At 37.8% G+C, this 19,685-nt stretch overlaps 1 long non-coding RNA gene across 2 annotated transcripts in view; it reads left to right on the forward strand.

Moving 5' to 3' along the window:
• Positions 1-2: 2 nt before the first annotated feature.
• Positions 3-19,685, forward strand: part of LOC128568020 (uncharacterized) — a 34,703-nt gene continuing 15,020 nt past the window's right edge. The window contains exons 1-3 of one of the 2 annotated variants that reach the window (XR_008374971.1): positions 3-5,710; positions 9,331-9,543; positions 11,038-11,238. This is a non-coding gene — a long non-coding RNA (uncharacterized LOC128568020). The remainder of the gene's footprint in view (positions 5,711-9,330; positions 9,544-11,037; positions 11,239-19,685) is intronic. The other variant, XR_008374970.1, reaches the window with a different exon arrangement.

The following is a 19,685-nucleotide window of genomic DNA, read 5'->3' on the forward strand; positions in this document are numbered from 1 at the left end:
AGACTCTGTCTCTACAAAAAAAAAAAAAAAAAAATGCATGAACGTTTTAAACATTCTTCAATTTGGCAATACTTCATTGAGCACAACTATGTGTCAGGCATTTTAACAGAAGGCAGTTCTACGTAAAGTAGCTTATTCTTATTCCTTATGCTATTCTCACTTTAACTTGTAGAAAGTAATTTTACTTTTAATAAAAGTTTATTTTATTAGAAAATGCCTTTATTAGAAAAGGTCAATGAGAGATCATTGATGCCTTTCTTGCTACTTTAACTGTTATAATCTTTTGACATTTTTCTGAATTGTGTGTAAAATTCTAACCCTTGGAGTAGAACTAGAGCAATGCTGCTGAAAGAACAGTGATCCTTCATAGTCTTAAATAGTTTGGCAATTTCAAAGAGGAAAAAAGGCAATGAAATTTTTTTCTACTTATGTCAAATAGATTTTGCAAATCTTAGGTACATTTGTTTGTAATTCATATGTTATATTTTTTAATATTTTGTAAATTTTAAATAACATGATTTTAATAATCCCATTCAGTTTTTTTTTTTTTCCTGAGACAGAGTCTCACTTTGTCACTCTCAGAATGCAGTGGTGTCATAGCTCACAGCAACCTGAACTCCCGAGCTCAAGCGATTCTCTTGCCTCAGCCTCCCTAGTAGCTGGGATTACAGGCACCTACTGCAAAGCTTTGCTATTTTTAGAGGTGAGGTTTCACTCTAGCTCAGGCCATCTGCTTGCCTGGGCTTCCCAGAGTGCTGGGATTACAGGTGTGAACCACCACTCCTGGCCTCCTGTTCAGTTTTTAACAGTGTTATTTATTGTAGGTACATATGTTGACAATGAAGGTTGTCGGTCTGTTTAATCTCAGACAACATGAAGTTAACAGGGTGTTAAGATGACTAATGTTCTTTCTGAGTAATTTTAATACTTGTTAACTTCCATTTTATGGTGGTTACTCTTATATTCTCCAATTCACAAAATTGGCTTAGTAAAAAATGATGACAATAACATAATTCATAAAAATACCATAATGTAAGTAAAGAACTTCATTGTGAATATAAAATTAGAATACGCATGTAGATTGTGGTTTTTTTTTTTTCAGTTAGCTGTATGTAGATTCTGTGATTTTTTTTTTTTTTTTTTTTTTCAGTCATCTGAAATAGATAAGGAAGGATAATGATGACTTTTGTTGGGCCTGTACTTCATTCATTGCTGGTCAGGAGCACATTACCTTTCAAATATTTACATGGCACCATCAAAATTGTGATCATTTTTAAAGCATGTTTCTCTTGTGATTTTAGTTAGGTAATACTTTATGAAGAAGTGTAAAATAATATGTCACAGTTTAAAATTTTTAGGTAATATTACAGTCCAAATTTATAGAAGAGTCCAAAATTATTGAAGCATCATCCAGAGTTATATTTCTTAAACCAATATGGTATATGATAATGGTTCCAAGAAGTTTGTAAAATGTCTCAACGTTGTAACAAATATAATTGTGAGAGGGAGAGTTCAGTTCTGAGTTATTCAGTGGACCTGGTTTGATTCACCCAACAGAAGTAGCAAGTTCAGCTGAGTCAAAGGGAGAGCAAGAAAATGAGATCAAAAAATGAGGCAGCTGAGACTCCATTGTAGCTGAATGGAAGCAAAGTTTTTATTGAAAGTGAAGAACAAGAGTAAAGGAAAGCATAAACAGATTTTTTTCAGAGAGTGGAAAAGGATCCCCCTCACAAGTGAGCGGAGACCCCACACAAAAGCCGTATACTAATATGAGTACTTTTATCCCAATTCCTCCTTCATTTATAAGAATTCCCATTAGTTCCCCTTAGGCTTCAGTTGTCACACAAATCCAGTTTTCTTTACTCTGTATCCATAATTATAACTGTTACTTTACTAGTGATGGTATGGCATTCATACATGCCATACACATTCATATATGCCATACATGTTCAATTAGAATAGAAAAGATTCCTATTAGAATAGCAGAGGAATCACAACCTTTGTTAGTCTCCTGATGTTTGTGACAACCATACCATTCATTGTTCTATGACTGGGGGATCCTTGTCTTTGTGTTGTGGGGCCCTTTTCACAGGCTAAAGGTCATGGGTCACCAGCTAGAAGTTACACTTTATAGGAACAGCATACACTTGATTATGTTACACCACCCCAAATTTCTTATTTTGCTTCAGGCTCCTTTCCAAATTTCTTTGGCCTCTTTCTAGAGGCCATAATTCTCTCCCACCTCCCTGTAGCTCCTTTAACCTCCTTTCATCCCTAATCCATAAAAAGAAAGAAAACAACTATTGGAAAACTTCTATTGCACAATTCAGTGACAAGGTGGAAGAGCGATTCCTTTCATGTGCATTCTAGAAGATATTCAAACAAAACCACTGATCTGCAGTATATGAATCATTTTGACGTGTGTGTTGTATGTATGAAAAGTTCAAAGCAACTTCTTATTCATTTTATTCCTGAAAATCCATGAACATTGAAAATGAAGGCTACAGTGGAAAGTAAGTTTTGAAAGGATGTGTCATGACCTTTAATGATGGATCACCATTTAGGCAGCAATGAAGATGATTGTTGAGTAAATGAAAAGACTTATATGCAAAAAAGCTAATCACATTTCTTTCTTAAGAGAGAGGAGGTAATAACCATAAACCATCAGGATGGTGATTCAGTGTTTAAGGGAGTAGAAAAAATAATCTAATTTTGTTCCCTTAAGTATATTATTATTATAATCCTGTATGAAAAACTGGGCAGGAAATTACAAAACTTTTTTTTTTCCCTTTGGTACTTCTTGTATAGAGGAAAAGTGTTCACATGAGGTTTTAAGATAAGGGTAGAGATAAAAAACATTTCTTTGAGACATCATTAATATTTGTAAAGGGCTTTTACTTAATTTTAGGTACCTTACACAAGTGGCATATCAACCAAGCCACTGTCTTCTGTCATTACTCCAAGTCCATAATGTGATTTCTTTTTTTTTTTTTTTTTTTGTAGAGACAGAGTCTCACTTTATGGCCCTTGGTAGAGTGCTGTGGCATCACAGCTCACAGCAACCTCCAACACCTGGACTTAGGTGATTCTCTTGCCTTAGCCTCCCGAATAGCTGGGACTACAGGCGCCCACCACAACGCCCAGCTATTTTTTTGTTGCAGTTTGCTGGGGCTAGGTTTGAACCTGCCACCCTTGGTATATGGGGCCAGCGCCCTACTCACTGAGCCACAGGCACTGCCCCATAATGTGAATTTTAATGGGAAGGACATCAGATTATCTTAAGATTACATAACTCTAATGCAAATGGCAGTTCTACAGAGTTTCATTCTGCTCCCCCATCTCATTCTTTTGGTTCATCATAGAAACATACTTTAGGACTAATATAAACCACATTCAGATATTGTAGCATAACATGAAAGAATATTTTCCTTAGCCAATCGCAAAGGACAGACTGTAAACCTTTTTAACATTGTCAACAGCTACATTTTTCTTTTGGTGACCCTAGGTAAAAAAAATTACTATGAGATAAAGTATATGATGAAAACATAATTTTACATGAGGTTCAGTTAAAATAGAAAAGATTCCTATTAGAATAGCAGAGGAATTACAACCTTTTTATTTTATATAAATATTATACTATAATATAGAGCAGAATTGGAGGAAAAATAAGGCTGCTTAATGATTCTTATAAAGGTTCAACAAGTTGTACATTAAAAGCCTATGCTGAGCTGACTTTGTATACTGTTAAAAAAAAAAAAAAGCAGTTATCACCTTTTCACACAAGCAATTGGACTGGAATCATCACCTGCATTTTAACAACCACAAATCTTTTCATACCCCTGTGATCTGGCAATGTATTCAGTGATGGCTTCACTATCTCCTTTTACTTTCCACCTAAAGATTTAGTTTGAAACCTTTTCAGCACTAGAGTGAGAAAACTTAAAAAGTTTGTTTACTTTCTATGAATGATAATTACTAACATTTATAAAATAACATTAGTGGACAATCTAGAAGCGTGTAGAGTAAGGACATGTTTTTATACAATTTCTGTTTGGGGAAGATTTTTATCAGATTATTTCAATCTTTGCATTATCATTAGTAAATGTATAAATGTCGTATTTTTATATCTAAATTCAAATGGCTTGCTGTCATGTCTTCCTTCATTTTATAGGTTAGTTTGTATAAGGCTGGCATTTTTGAAGATCTTGCACTTGCGCATCAGGGAAAGTTGTAAGAGTTGTTTGGAAATATATTTAAAATAACCTTTTGGGGCCCGGTGCAGTGGCTCATGCCCATAATACCAGCACTTGGGAGGCTGAGGCCAGTAGATTGCCTGATCTCACAGGTTCGAGACCAGCCTGAGCCAGAGTGAAAGCTCATCTCTAAAAATAGCCAGGTGTTGTGGCGGGCACCTGTAGTCCCTGCTACTTGGGAGGGTGAGCCAAGACAGTCGCTTAAGCTCAGGAATTTGAGGTTGCTGTGAGCTATGACAACACAGCACTCTACCAAGGGTGACAAAGTAAGACTTTCTAAATACATACATACATACACTAATTTTTGATCTTATTGCTACAAAGAGATTAGAATGTTTTTCTGTTAATTTTTTTTAATCCATTTTCTTAGGTTGAATATTTTATAAGTTCATCTTTAAGAACGTGTTTTCAGAAAATTCTATATGGTACAAAATTTAACAATAAATATGACTTTTTTAGTAAATAAAAATAAATACTATTTGTGTATATCAGAAAGAATGGATATATGTAAATACACATAAACATATGTATATATACCTTTTATTTTATGCTGTATACATGTATTATCTAGTCAAAACAGATATAAAGACAAATGTTAGTGAAGAATCAACCTAACCCAAGGAAATAGCTCACCTATGCCATTATGCCTTTAGCAACTAGGAAGATATCTCTAGGCTCCTATAAAGGTCTGCCAGATACTAATGTTACTACTGGGTGCTTTGGCCATGAAACAATCTTAACAATTTGATTTATGATGGCGGTTTTGGGCCACACCATATCAGTTTCTACTTCTAGAGGAACTGGAGATCAAAGATATTAACCCATCTGTAAACTAGAGGTCAGCCACACAAACAATAGGTGATCCTTCCCTGATAAAAACTGGACATCAAGGACCAGGTGAGTATTGTCCATGACTCCATGAGAGAGCAACTGAAAGCTCCGTATTTGGATCCTTCTTACACTCGGCCCTACATGTCTCTGATGCTTAATTTTAAAGGTAAACTTGACTGGATTGAGGGATGTCCACATAGCTGGTAAAGCGTTAATGGTGGGTATGTTTGTGAGAGTGTTTCCAGAAGAGGTTGGCATTTGAATAAATGGACCAAGAATGGAAGATCTACCCTCACCCAATATGTTGGGCACTGTCCAGTTGGCTGATGGCCAAACAAAAATGTGGATGAAAAGCAAATTTGTTCACTTTCTCTCTTCATCTTCTGGAGCTGGGACTCCTATCTTCTGCTCTTGGACACCAAAACTCCAGGTCCTCCAACTCTTAGACTCTGGGATTTGCACCAGTGGCCCCCTGATTCTCAGGCCTTTGGCCTTGAACTGAGAATTACACCATGAACTCCCTCGGTTCTCAGGCTTTTAGACTTGGACTGAGCCATGCTCCCAGCCTCCCTGATTTCTCCAGCTTGCAGATAGTATATCACGGACTTCTCAGCCTCTGTAATCATGTGAGTCAAGTCCCCTAATAACTCCCTTCTCATTTTTCTATATAAATCTGTTTCTATATTGTGTTGGTTTTGTTTTTCTGGAGAACCCTAACAGATTGGTATCAGGAGTCTTGAAGAACACAATATTAAGGATGAGTTGCCTGATTCGGTTTGGGGGCTTCTCGAATTGGCTAATTTTATCAGACTTAAAAATGGCTAAAGGCTTTATTTTCAGTAGTACAGAGAATACTGATAGTCCATGGCATTAACTGTTTATAGAGATAAGCAAAATATCTACATTGTATACTCCTAATGAACCACTTAGATGAGGCAGGAAATTAATGACTGTATATAATACTCTCAAACTAAGTGTCTGAATCTATTTAGTGTTGCTATAAAGGAATATCCAAGGCTGGGTAATTTTTAACAAAGAAAGATTTATTTGGCTCATCATTCTGCATGACTAAGAAGTTCAAGATTGGGCACCTGTATCTGGGGTGGGCCTCAAGCTGCTTTCACTCACAGCGGAAGGCAAAGGAGAGTCTGTGTGTGCAGAGATCATATAGCAAGAAAAGAGGAAAAAGAGAAAGGAAGTGCCAAGCTCTCTTAACCACCAGCTCTTTCAGGAACTAAAGGAGTGAGAAGTCACCTCCCCCACTCCCAGGAAGCATTAATCTATTCATGAGAGATCTGTCTCTATGACTCAAATACCTCCCATTAGGTACCAGCTCCAATATTGGCAATCAAATTTCAACATGAGGTTTGTAGGGGGACAAATATTCATGGCACTAGGGAATATAATGAATTTAGCTGTTTGCTCCCAATGTTGCTGGACAAACTGATGAAAGAAAAGGATGAGCTCAGGGATTCAGATTCCTAGCTCAAGCAATACACACATGACCTGGGAGCTTCTGGGTGTTCCCTGAGGGAAAATCTTAAGCTCTGTAGCTACAAGACTAAAACAGCTAAAAATCAAGCACACGTCCTCATGGTAATGGCTGAATTAAATGAATTTGAACTTTTAGCTTAGCAATGTCTACTATTAAGAGTAGCAGTATCTATTTTTAAAGCAAAGACATTGGTTGAGAAAGAATGAGATTGTGTATGTTGAAATGGGTGTGTATGGGAAGACCCTCATGAAGCTGGGATCATTGCGCTTCTAAATTCTGATGGGTCTTTTTTTGCCAGTAGAAGTGGCTTTTCCATTCCCAAATGGCTTTTTCCATTCCATTTCCATTCCCAGTAGCAGCCTCCCCAACCATAGTGGTACTGGCTGCTCTACCTTCATCTGAGGGTAGTGCTTCTGCATTGCCTAAGGAAGCATTACAGGGCTCTCCTAAGACAGTTGCCAAGATTGACAATGCTGATTCTCCTTAGAACCCACCCCCTAAACCCCTCCTTGTTCTACATCTAAGTATAGCCTCAGGTCCCAGTAGGCCCCTAAAGGTAAGAAGCAAAGCATGCTCTATGAAGAGGTACACTAAATGACAAAAGAACTACTTGATTTGTCTAATGAATATAAGCAGAAATCTGAAGAATGTGTGGGAATGGATGTTAAAGATGTGGGATAATGGTTAAAGGAACATAAAGTTGGATCAGGCCGAATTTATTAATGTGGGCACATTCAATAGTAATTCTGCATTTAATGTTGTAGCTCAGAGAGAAAGGGCTCTAACAATTTGGTTGTTTGGCTGAAACAGATTAAAATGATCAGTTGAAGATTTCCAATCTCCCTTTTTCATGTTCAGGGGGGAATTCAAAGGCTTAGGGAGATTGAAATAGTACCGTGGGTTTGTTATTTAAGAATTACTCACCCACACTTTTACTAATACTTTGAGAAGTAGATTTGTGAGGGGAGCACCTGCATCCTTAAAGACCTCCATAGTTGCTTTTCTCAGTAATACAGATCTTAAAGTGAGAGTCATGGCCACTGAATGGAAAACCTAAATGCAGTGGTTGTAATTGGATCCCAGATGGCTGGGATCCACAGGGAGGCACTCAACTGCCAAAGGCAGAGAGGGCATAGTTACTGTAATTGACAATCTGGTCAAAGCAGCAATTAGAATAGCCTGATTCATGCAGACCCTTGCATTGGGTATTTGATTATGGTGTTCCTAAAAGTGAAACAGATAAGAAATCTGTATTTTTACTTCTGATGTTTGATGAGAAAAATTCTATGTCAATTGAACAAACATTTAACCAGAATCATAATATCTTCTGACACTTGAGCCAATTTGCAGACCCAGTACTTCTTAAATGAGGGGAAGCCAGGTCCCCCTCGATGGACAGTACTACAATATTAAAAATTGATAATTTTAATTGTCTCCCAGCCTCCCCCAAAGGGACCTATACAGGGTAATTGTGCCCTGGAAAAAGGAAAATAATCCAACTTTTTGGGAACTATTGGACGCTGGCTCTGGACTAACATCAAAGAGGAGACTCAAAACATCACTGTGGCCCTCCCATCAGAGTAGGGCTTACGAAGGTTAGGTGATCAATGAAGTTTAAGCGCAGGTTCAACTCAAGAGTTGGTCTAGTGGGTTCCTTAAATCATCCTGTGGTTACTTCCCCAGTTCCAGAATGCATAATTGGAAAACATACTTAGCAGCTGGCAAAGGCCCATGTTGGCTCCTTAACCTATGGAGTGAGTGCTATTATGGTAGGAAAGGCCAAATGGAAGCTATTAGACCTTCCTCAACCTAGAAAAATAGTAAATCGCAAGAAACGCTGCATTCCCAGAGGGACTGCAGAGATTAAGGTCAGTATTGAGGACTTGAAGGTGGCAGGTTGGGGGTGATTTCCACAACATCCACGTTTAGTTCTCTTATTTGTTCTGTGCGGGAGACAGAATAACAGTGGAGGGAGGGCCAGGTGCGGTGGCTCGTACCTATAATTCCAGCACTCTAAGAGGCCGAGGCTGGTAGATCGCTTAGCTCAGGAGTTCTAGACTAGCATGAAGCAAAAGTGAGAACCCATCTCTACCAAAAAAATATAAATTAGCTGAGCATTGTGGCAGGCGCCTTATTGTAGCCCCAGCTACTTGGGAGGCTGAGGCAAGAGGATTTCTTGAGCCCGGGAATTTGAGGTTACTGTGAGCTATGATGTTATTGGCACTCTAGATTGGGGCAACAGAGTGAGACACTGTCTCAAAAAAAAAAAAAAGAAAAAGAATGAGAGTGGATTATCATAAGCTTAACCCAAGTGGTGACTCCAGTTGCAGCTGCCAAACCAGATGTAGTTTTTTTTTTGTTTGTTTGTTTGTTTTGCAGTTTTTGGCTGGGCTGGGTTTGAATCCGCCACCTCCAGCATATGGGGCCTGCGCCCTACTCCTTTGAGCCACAGGCGCCACCCCCGGATGTTGTTTTATTGCTTGAGCAAATTAACACATCTTCTGGTTCCTAGCGTATAGCTATTGATATTTCAAATGCCTTTTCTGGCTCGTCAGTAGGCCCACCACAAGCAGTTTGCTCTCATTTGGCAAGGCCAGCAGTGCACTTTCACTGTCCTATCTATCAGGGACACAGCAACTCTGCAGCTCTGTGCCATAATTTATTTAATAGTTCTCAAGGATTATAATTACCTTTCCCTTTCACAAGATATCACACTGAAGTGGGTATGGTGGCTCATGCCTTTAATTCCAGTGATCCAAGAGACCGAGGTGGGATGATTGAGCCCAGGAATTGAATGCTTCAGTGAGCTATGATCATGCCACTGGATTTCAGCCTGGATGATAGATTGAGACCCCTTCTCTAAAAAGAAAATGAGATAAAAAGACACCACTTTGGTCCATTCCATTGATGACTATGCTGAATGGAGCTAGAAAACAAGAAGTAGCAACTATTCGAGATTTATTGGTAAGATATTTGCATGTCAGAGGATGGGAAATAACTAATAAGACTTCAGAGGCCCATAAAGAAAAGACAAAACAGAAAAATTCAGGGGCCTTCTAGCTCAGTGAAATTTCTAGGGGTCCATTGGCATGGGGCACATCAAGATATTTCTAAGATGAAGGATAAAATCTTGCATTTAGTTTCTTCTACAAACAAAAATGAACCTGCTTGCTTTTCATCATGAGCAATTCCAGGCTACCAGACAAAGCTTCAAGAAAGTGTCAAAATTATTTCAATCCTGTTGCATATGGTGTGGAGCAACAACTATCAGTGATGATCTTTACTGTAAATCAATGCAGCACACATCTTACATGAATGTCTAAGACGGAGCCCTGTCAATACATACCCAAATCAAAACCTAAACCTACAGCATATTCCACCATACATGTTGATAAAACTCATTAAAAGACTTAAAAATCTGATGTTGAGACATATAGGTTTTGAAATGTGGCTCAATTATTGTGTAAAATCTGACATACCTGGACATACTACTAAATAAAGGATAATACCTAAGATTGATATATGAGACTTAGTATATACAAGGCATTGGCTTAAGTACTTTGCAGGTACTAACTCATTTACTCTTATAACAATAGTATGGGGCAGGTACTATTATAACTATTTTAGAGATGAAGGAACCTCGGCATAGAGGTATTAAATGACACACTCAAAGCCACACAGTAGGTAAGTGCCATAGTTTTGATTTAAAACCAGGTGGCTTAGCTCTGGAATATGTACCCTGGTATGGTTGTCTAGGGCTTCCATAATAAAGTACCACAAACTGAGTGGCTTAAACAACAAAAATTTATTTCTCACAGTTCTGCAAATTATAAATTCAAGATTAAGGTAACACAGGGTTGATTTAATTCTGAAATCTATCTCCTTGGCTTGCCAAAGGCTACCATCTTGCTATGCCCCCACATGGTTTTCCCTTCCTGCACTCACATCTGTGCCTTAAGCTCCTCTGTGACTGTGCTCCTGGGGCATCAGTCAGAGTGGATTGGGGCCCACCCCAATGACTTCATTTAACTTTAATTACCACTTAAAGGCCTTATTCCAAACTAGGTCATATTCTGAGGTACTGGTAATATGTGAAATTTGGGAAGGCTAATAAAGCCCCTAACCGCTAAAATATTTTACCTATTGTGTTTGTACTTGTACACATATACACACACACACGTCTTTGTGATTAAGATAATAGAAAATTGCTTAATGGAAAAAGTAGAGATTTTCTCGCTGGCATAAATTTTTATTAAAAATAGAGTCTCTTCATGGATCTAGCTATTATGCCATGTGATTGAACTAGATTTAATGCTATCCTACAAATCTATTCAAGTCAAAATAGTCTGTACCATAATAATAATTGTTAATGCCTAGGAATCAATACAAAACACATGTCTATAAATAAAAACAAATACTTTGTTGTTGACATTTTGGAAAACTTTCCCTTTTGCTTAGGTAGACTTCTGCAGTAATATCAGTTAAGAGTCAAGTTGGATGACTGCTATAAATTAGGACCCAGAGGCAAATAAGGGTTTTATAGACAAAAGGAACAACGTACCAGCTTGAAAATAAAACCAAACCATCTTGCAAGAAGACTTAAAGCAAATGGAACAATAAAGAAAAAGGAATTTGGCTGGAAGCATGAAGCTAAAATCTGTGAGTAAAGGATTTTGATCTTCACTTAAACTGCCAGGCTTTATTTTCATTTAAATAAGGTACAAAGGCAAATAGATATGACTAGAAAGTGGAAAGCCTAAGCCAACATTACAATGTTTGTCCTAAAATAAAACTATACAATTTAAGTATATTCTGTGTGTTTTATAAAAACAAATTTGGTATGAATTCTTACATTTTCAAATTTCTAAAAGTGAAAATTACAGGGATTATTTAGGAAATTCTCTGCTTAATTTCAAGGTTTTTTAATTTCAAGTTTTTTTTTTTGTTGTTGTTTTTAAAGAAAAACCAAAAGTTTCCTTTTCTCTGCATCCCAGATTAGGATTCTTTGAAACTTTTAAATTCTTCAAAAGCAAAATGATTAGTTTTTATTTTGCATGAGGCTTACATAGTATTAAAATATACACCTATTTCAATAACTATTACCTGAAAAGTATATAAATAAAAAGCAAAGTTGCAGGCAAGAGTAACCATCAGATCTAGACAGTGTGGAACTACCATAGGATCCACAGGTGGATGGAACAAAATACTCAGAAATAAACTTGCACTTAGGTAGACATTTGATTTTCTTTCTTTTTTTTTAATTAATTAATTAATTTATTTTTTATTGTTGGGGATTCATTGAGGGTACAATAAGCCAGGTTACAATGATTGCATTTTTTAGGTAAAGTCCCTCTTGCAATCCTGTCTTGCCCTCAGAAGGTGTGGCACACACCAAGGCCCCACCCCCTCCTTCCTTCCCTCTCTCTGCTCTTCTTTTCCCCACCCCTCCCTCCTTCCTTCTGTCTCTGCTCTCCCCTTTCCCCACTCCCACCATGACCTTAATTGTCATTAATTGTCCTCATATCAAAATTGAGTACATAGGATTCATGATTCTCCATTCTTATGATGCTTTACTAAGAATAATGTCTTCCACGTCCATCCAGGTTAATACAAAGAATGTAAAGTCTCCATTTTTCTAAATAGCTGAATAGTATTCCATGGTATACATATACCACAGCATGTTAATCCATTCCTGGGTTGGTGGGCATTTAGGCTGTTTCCACATTTTGGCGATTGTAAATTGAGCTGCAATAAACAGTCTAGTACAAGTGTCCTTATGATAAAAGGAGTTTTTCCCTTCTGGGTAGATGCCCAGTAGTGGGATTGCAGAATCAAATGGGAGGTCTAGCTTGAGTGCTTTGAGGTTTCTCCATATTTCCTTCCAGAAAGGTTGTACTAGTTTGCAGTCCCACCAGCAGTGTAAAAGTGTTCCCTTCTCTCCACATCCACGCCAGCATCTGCAGTTTTGAGATTTTGTGATGTGGGCCATTCTCACTGGGGTTAGATGATATCTCAGAGTTGTTTTGATTTGCATTTCTCTAATAGATAGGGATGATGAACATTTTTTCATATGTTTATTAGCCATTCGTCTGTCTTCTTTAGAGAAGGTTCTATTCATGTCTCTTTCCCATTGATATATGGGATTGTTGGCTTTTTTCATGTGGATTAATTTCAGTTCTCTATCCATCCTAGTTATCAAGCTTTTGTCTGATTCAAAATATGCCAATATCCTTTCTCATTGTGTGGGTAGTCTGTTTGCTTTAGTTGTTGTCTCCTTAGCTGTACAGAAGCTTTTCAGTTTAATGAAGTCCCATTTGTTTATTTTTGTTGTTGTTGCAATTGCCATGGCAGTCTTCTTCATGAAGTCTTTCCCCAGGCCAATATCTTCCAGTGTTTTTCCTATGCTTTCTTTGAGGATTTTTATTGTTTCATGCCTTAAATTTAAGTCCTTTATCCATCTTGAATGAATTTTTGTGAGCGGGGAAAGGTGTGGGTCCAGTTTCAGTCTTTTACATGCAGATATCCAGTTCTCCCAACACCATTTATTGAATAGAGAGTCTTTCCCCCAACGTATATTCTTGTTTGCTTTACCAGAGATTAGGTAGTTGTAAGATGTTAGTTTCATTTCCTGGTTTTCTATTTGATTCCAAGTGTCTATGTCTCTATTTTTGTGCCAGTACCATGCTGTCTTGACCACTATGGCTTTGTAGTACAGCATAAAATCTGGTATGCTGATGTCCCGGCTTTATTTTCATTACTAAGAACTGCCTTAGCTATACGGGGTTTTTTTCTGGTTCCATACAAAATGCAGAATCATTTTCTCCAAATCTTGAAAGTATGATGTTGGTATTTATTTTAATAGAAATGGCATTGAATAGGTAGATTGCTTTGGGAAGTACAGACATTTTAACAATGCTGATTCTTCCAATCCATGAGCATGGTATGTTCTTCCATTGGTTAATATCCTCTGCTATTTCCTTTCTGAGGATTTCATAATTTTCCTTGTAGAGGTCCTTCACTTCCTTCGTTAGGTATATTCCTAGGTATTTCATTTTCTTTGAAAGCATGGTGAAGGAAATTGTGTCCTTAATGAGCTTCTCATCTTGACTGTTATTGGCATATACAAAGGATACTGACTTCTGGACATTGATTTTATATCCTGAAACATACTGTATTTTTTGATGACTTCTAGGAGTCTTGTGGTTGAGTCTTTGGGATTCCCCAAGTATAAGATCATGTCATCAGCAAAGAGGGAGAGTTTGACCTCTGCTCCCATTTGAATTCCCTTTATTCCTTGTCTTGCCTAATTGTATTGGCTAGAACTTCTAGCACTATTTTGAATAGTAAAGATGACAGAGGGCAACCTTGTCTGGTTCTAGTTCTAAGAGGAAAAGCTTTCAGTTTTACTCCATTCAGTAAAATATTGGCTGTGGGTTTGTCATAGATAGCTTCAATCAGTTTTAAAAATGTGCCACCTATGCTTATACTCTTCAGTGTTCTTATTTTTCTTTTTTTTTATTAAATCATAACTGTATACATTGATATGATCATGGGGCATCATACACTCGCTTCATAGACCATTTGACACATTTTTATCACAGTGGTTAACATAGCCTTTCCGGCGTTATCTCAGTTACTGTGCCAAAGCCTTTACATTCTACATCTACCAAGTTTCGCAAATACCCCTGTAAGATGCACCACAGGTGTGATCCCACCGATCCCCCTCCCTCTACCCACCCCCGCCTTTCCCACTTCCCCCTATTGTTAAGTTGTAACTGGGTTATAGCTTTCATGTGAGAGCCCCAAATTAGTTTCATAGTAGGGCTGAGTACATTGGGTACTCTTTTTCTTCCATTCTTGAGATACTTTACTAAGAAGAATATGTTCCAGCTCCATCCATGTAAACATGAAAGAGGTAAAGTCTCCATCTTTCTTTAAGGCTGTATAGTATTCCATGGTATACATATACCACAATTTATTAATCCATTCGTGGATCGATGGGCACTTGGGCTTTTTCCATGACTTAGCTATTATGAATTGGGCTGCAATAAACATTCTGGTACAAATATCTTTGTTATGTTGTGATTTTTGGTCTTCTGGGTATATGCCCAGCAGAGGAATTACAGGATTGAATGGCAGATCTATTTTTAGATCTCTGAGTGTTCTCCATATATCTTTCCAAAAGGAATGTATTAATTTGCATTCCCACCAGCAGTGCAGAAGTGTTCCCTTTTCTCCGCATCCACGCCAACATCTCTGGTCTTGAGATTTTGTGATATAGGCTAGTCTCATTGGAGTTAGATGATATCTCAAAGTAGTTTTGATTTGCATTTCTCTGATGATTAAAGATGATGAGCATTTTTTCGTATGTCTGAAGGCCGTGCACCTGTCTTCTTCAGAGAAGTTTCTCTTCAAATCCCTTGCCCAGCCTGCGATGGGATCCCTTGTTTTTTTCTTGCTGATGCATTTGAGTTCTCTGTGGATTCTGGTTATTAAACCTTTGTCAGAGATATACCCTGCAAATATCTTCTCCCATTCTGAGGGCCGTCTGCTTGCTTTGCTTACTGTGTTCTTAGCTGTGCAGAAGCTTTTTAGTTTGATCAAGTCCCAGTAGTGTATTTTTGAAGCTGCTTCAATTGCCCGGGGGGTTCTCCTCATGAAATACTCACCCAGACCAATTTCTTCAAGGGTTTTCCCTGCATTCTCCTCTAGTATTTTTATAGTTTCATGTTTTAAGTTTAAATCTTTAATCCAGAGAGAGTCTATCTTAGTTAATGGTGAAAGGTGTGGGTCCAATTTCAGTCTTCTGCAGGTTGCCAGCCAGTTCACCCAGCACCATTTGTTAAATAGGGAATCTTTTCCCCACTGAATGTTTTTAATTGGCTTGTCAAAAATCAAATAGCGGTAAGTAGCTGGATTCATCTCTTGGTTCTCTATTCTGTTCCAGATATCTACTTCCCTGTTTTTGTGCCAATACCATGCTGTTTTGATCACTATCGATTTGTAGTAAAGTCTGAGGTCTGGTAGTGTGATTCCTCCTGTTTTGTTTTTATTTCTGAGTAATGTCTTGGCTATTCGAGTTTTTTTCTGATTCCATATAAAACGAAGTAATGTTTTTTCAAGATCTTTAAAATATGACAGTGGAGCTTTAATAGGGAGTGCATTGAAATTATATATTGCTTTGGGTAGTATGGACATTTTGATAATGTTGATTCTTCCTAGCCATGAGCATGGTATGTTTTTCCATTTGTTAACATTTTCAGCTATTTATTTTCTTAGAGTTTCATAGTTCTCTTTATAGAGATCTTTCACGTCTTTTGTTAGGTAAATTCCCAAATATTTCATCTTCTTTGGTACTACTGTGAATGGGATAGAGTCCTTAACTGCTTTTTCAACTTGACTGTTGTTGGTGCATATAAAGGCTACCGATTTATGGATGTTGATTTTGTAACCTGAGACGCTGCTATATTCCTTGATCACTTCTAGGAGTTTTGTAGTAGAGTCCCTAGCGTTTTCCAGATACACAATCATATCATCTGCGAAGAGCGAAAGTTTGATCTCTTCTGACCCTATATGGATACCCTTGATCGCCTTTTCTTCCCTAATTGCGGTGGCTAAAACTTCCATTACAATGTTGAAAAGCAATGGAGACAATGGGCAGCCTTGTCTGGTTCCTGATCTGAGTGGAATTGATTCCAATTTAACTCCATTCAATATGATATTGGCTGTGGGTTTGCTGTAGATGGCCTCTATCAGTTTAAGGAAAGTCCCTTCTAGACCAATTTTCTTGAGTGTTCTGATCATGAAGGGATGCTGCATATTATCAAAAGCTTTTTCTGCATCAATTGAGAGAATCATATGGTCTTTGTTTTTTAATTTGTTTATCTGCTGAATTACATTTATAGATTTACGTATATTGAACCAGCCTTGACACCCTGGGATAAAACCAACTTGGTCATGATGTGTAATTTGTTTGATGTGTTGCTGGATTCTGTTTGTTAGGATCTTGTTGAATATTTTTGCATCTATATTCATTAGTGATATTGGTCTATAATTTTCTTTTCTTGTTGGGTCTTTTCCTGGTTTGGGGATCAGGGTGATGTTTGCTTCATAGAACGTGTTGGGTAGTCTTCCTTCTTTTTCTACATTTTGGAACAGGTTGAGTAATATAGGTACTAATTCCTCTTTAAAGGTTTGGTAGAATTCTGACGTAAAACCATCTGGTCCCGGGCTTTTCTTTTTAGGGAGGTTTTGTATAGTTGATGCTATTTCCGAACTTGATATGGGTCTGTTCAACATTTCCACTTGATTCTGGTTAAGTCTTGGAAGGTGGCGTGCTTCCAAGTATCGGTCAATTTCCTTCAGATTTTCATATTTCTGAGAATAAAGTTTCTTGTAATATTCATTAAGGATTTTTTGGATTTCTGATGAGTCTGTTGTTATTTCGTCTTTGTTGTTTCTGATTGATGATATTAGATATTTTACTCTTTTTTTTCCTGATTAGGTTGGCCAGAGGTTTATCTATTTTATTGACCTTTTCAAAAAACCAACTTTTTGATTTATTGATCTGTTGTATTATTCTTTTGTTTTCAATTTCATTTAATTCTGCTCTAATTTTGGTTATTTCTTTTCTTCTACTGGGTTTGGGGTTGGAATGTTCTTCCTTTTCCAGTTGCTTGAGATGTCCCATTAAGTTGTTAACTTCCTCTCTTTCCGTTCTCTTGAGGAAGGCTTGCAGTGCTACAAATTTCCCTCTTAGAACTGCCTTTGTGGTGTCCCAGAAGTTCTGATAGTTTGTGTCTTCATTGTCGTTTTGTTCCAAAAAATTGGCGATTTCTTTCTTAATCTCATCTCTGACCCAGCTATCATTCAGCATAAGGTTATTTAACTTCCATGTTTTTGTATGAGTATGCAGATTCCTGTTGTTTCTCAATTCAAGTTTTATTCCATGATGGTCTGAGAAGATGCATGGAATAATTTCTATTCCTTTAAATTTACTGAGGTTAGACTTGTGACCTAAAATGTGGTCAATTTTGGAGTAAGTTCCCTGGGCTGGTGAGAAGTATGTGTATTCAGTTTTGTTGGGATGAAATGTTCTGTAGATGTCTGCTAAATCTAAATATTGGATGGTTAGTTTTAAATCTAAGATTTCTTTGCTCAGCTTCTTGCTGAAGGATCGATCCAACACTGCCAAAGGAGTGTTGAAATCTCCGACGATTATGGAGCTGGAGGAAATCAAGTTACTCATGTCTGTTAGAGTTTCTCTTATAAATTGAGGTGCATTCTGGTTGGGTACATAGATATTAATAATTGAGATCTCATCATATTGAGTATTACCCTTAACAAATATGAAGTGACCATTCTTGTCCTTCCTTACTTTTGATGGTTTAAAGCCTACTGTATCTGCAAATAAAATTGCAACACCTGCTTTTTTCTGATTACCATTTGCCTGAAATATGGATGACCATCCTTTCACCCTGAGTCTGTATTTGTCTTTTAAGTTGAGATGTGACTCTTGTATGCAACAAATATCTGGCTTGAGTTTTTGTATCCAGTCAGCTAACCTATGCCTCTTTAGAGGACAGTTTAAGCCATTCACATTGATGGAGAGTATTGATAAGTCTGGTGGAATTTTGGGTATCGAGTTTTTCAAAGGTCCAGTGGACATTTTTAATCCTTTCGCCAGTGTGGAAGTTGGAGTATGATCCGAAGTTTCTGAGCGAGTTTACTTTTGTCGTATAGGATTGGGGTGGTCATTGTGGAGGATAGGTCTGAGAATATCCTGAAGAGCTGGTTTACTTATGGCAAATTTTTTCAACATATGAATGTCATTGAAGTATTTAATTTCTCCATCATAGATGAAACTCAGTTTGGCTGGATACAAGATCCTGGGTTGAAAGTTATTTTGCTTTAGGAGATTAAAAGTTGATGACCACCCTCTTATGGCTTGAAAAGTTTCAGCAGAGAGATCTGCAGTTATTCTAATATTCTTACCTTTGTACGTTATAGTTTTCTTTCGCCGGGCTGCTTTTTGAATCTTCTCTTTCATGTTAACTTTAGTGAAGCTAATTATGATATGTCTGGGGGATGACTTATTGGGGTTGAATCGTGCTGGGGTTCTGAAGCTGTCTGCTATCTGAATTTCAGATTCTCTAGGCATGTCTGGAAAATTTTCTTTCATAATTTCATGCAGAAGGGCCTCTGTGCCCTCGGAGGCGATTTCATCGTTCTCAGAAATTCCTATAATCCTTATGTTGCTTTTTTTTGAATTATCTGAGAGTTCTCTGAGTGAGTGTTCCGTTTTTGCTCTCCATTTCTCTTCCTCTTTGAGAGATTGGGAACGTTCGAGGACTTTATCTTCAATGTCAGAAATCCTTTCTTCTGCTTGCTCCATTCTGTTACTGAGGGATTCTACTGTATTTTTCATATCTTTGAGGGCTGTAAGTTCTTGCTTCAGTGTGTCTAAGTCTTTGGTGGTTTTGTCTTTAAATTCGTTAAATTCTTGAGACAATTTTTGAATTTCTCCTCAAATTCCTAATTCCATTTTATTAATCTTGTCTGCAATCCAAATTCTGAATTCAATTTCTGACATCTCAGCCAGTTGTTTATGAATGGGATCTTCAATCACATCTGCCGTATCTTTTCTTGGGGGGGGGGGTTGATCTATTCTGGTTATTCATGTTACCAGAGTTTTTCCACTGATTCCGCCCCATGGTTATTTTACTCCCTTTGGTTTTTCCCCTGGGGCTTTATCGAGGGCCCGTACAGTGTTGTGGCCTGAGAAACTGGGGCCCTGTCTGGTGTGGTGGAGCAAAGTGGTTCTGTCTTGTTTTCAGCTGGTTTCTGTTCAATCCTATTGCAACTTCTACTCTGGCTTGAAGTCTCAGCTGTGTGGAAAAATCAGTAATTAAGTCACCCCGCACGCCCACCTCTGGCCCCAGTTGGAAAAGGAGAATCAAACCTTCCTACAACCGCACACCCAGGGCACCGCCTGAAAAGTCCTCAGTCTATTAGCCCAGTTCAAAAGGTCCAAATCAACTGTCTCAATCGGCACCTGTCTCGGGTGGGAGAGTTCAAGAGGTCTCTGGGAACTGGATCACAGGAGC

This window comes from Nycticebus coucang, chromosome 16 (genome assembly GCF_027406575.1).
Source record: "Nycticebus coucang isolate mNycCou1 chromosome 16, mNycCou1.pri, whole genome shotgun sequence".
Classification (NCBI taxonomy): Eukaryota; Metazoa; Chordata; class Mammalia; order Primates; family Lorisidae; genus Nycticebus; species Nycticebus coucang.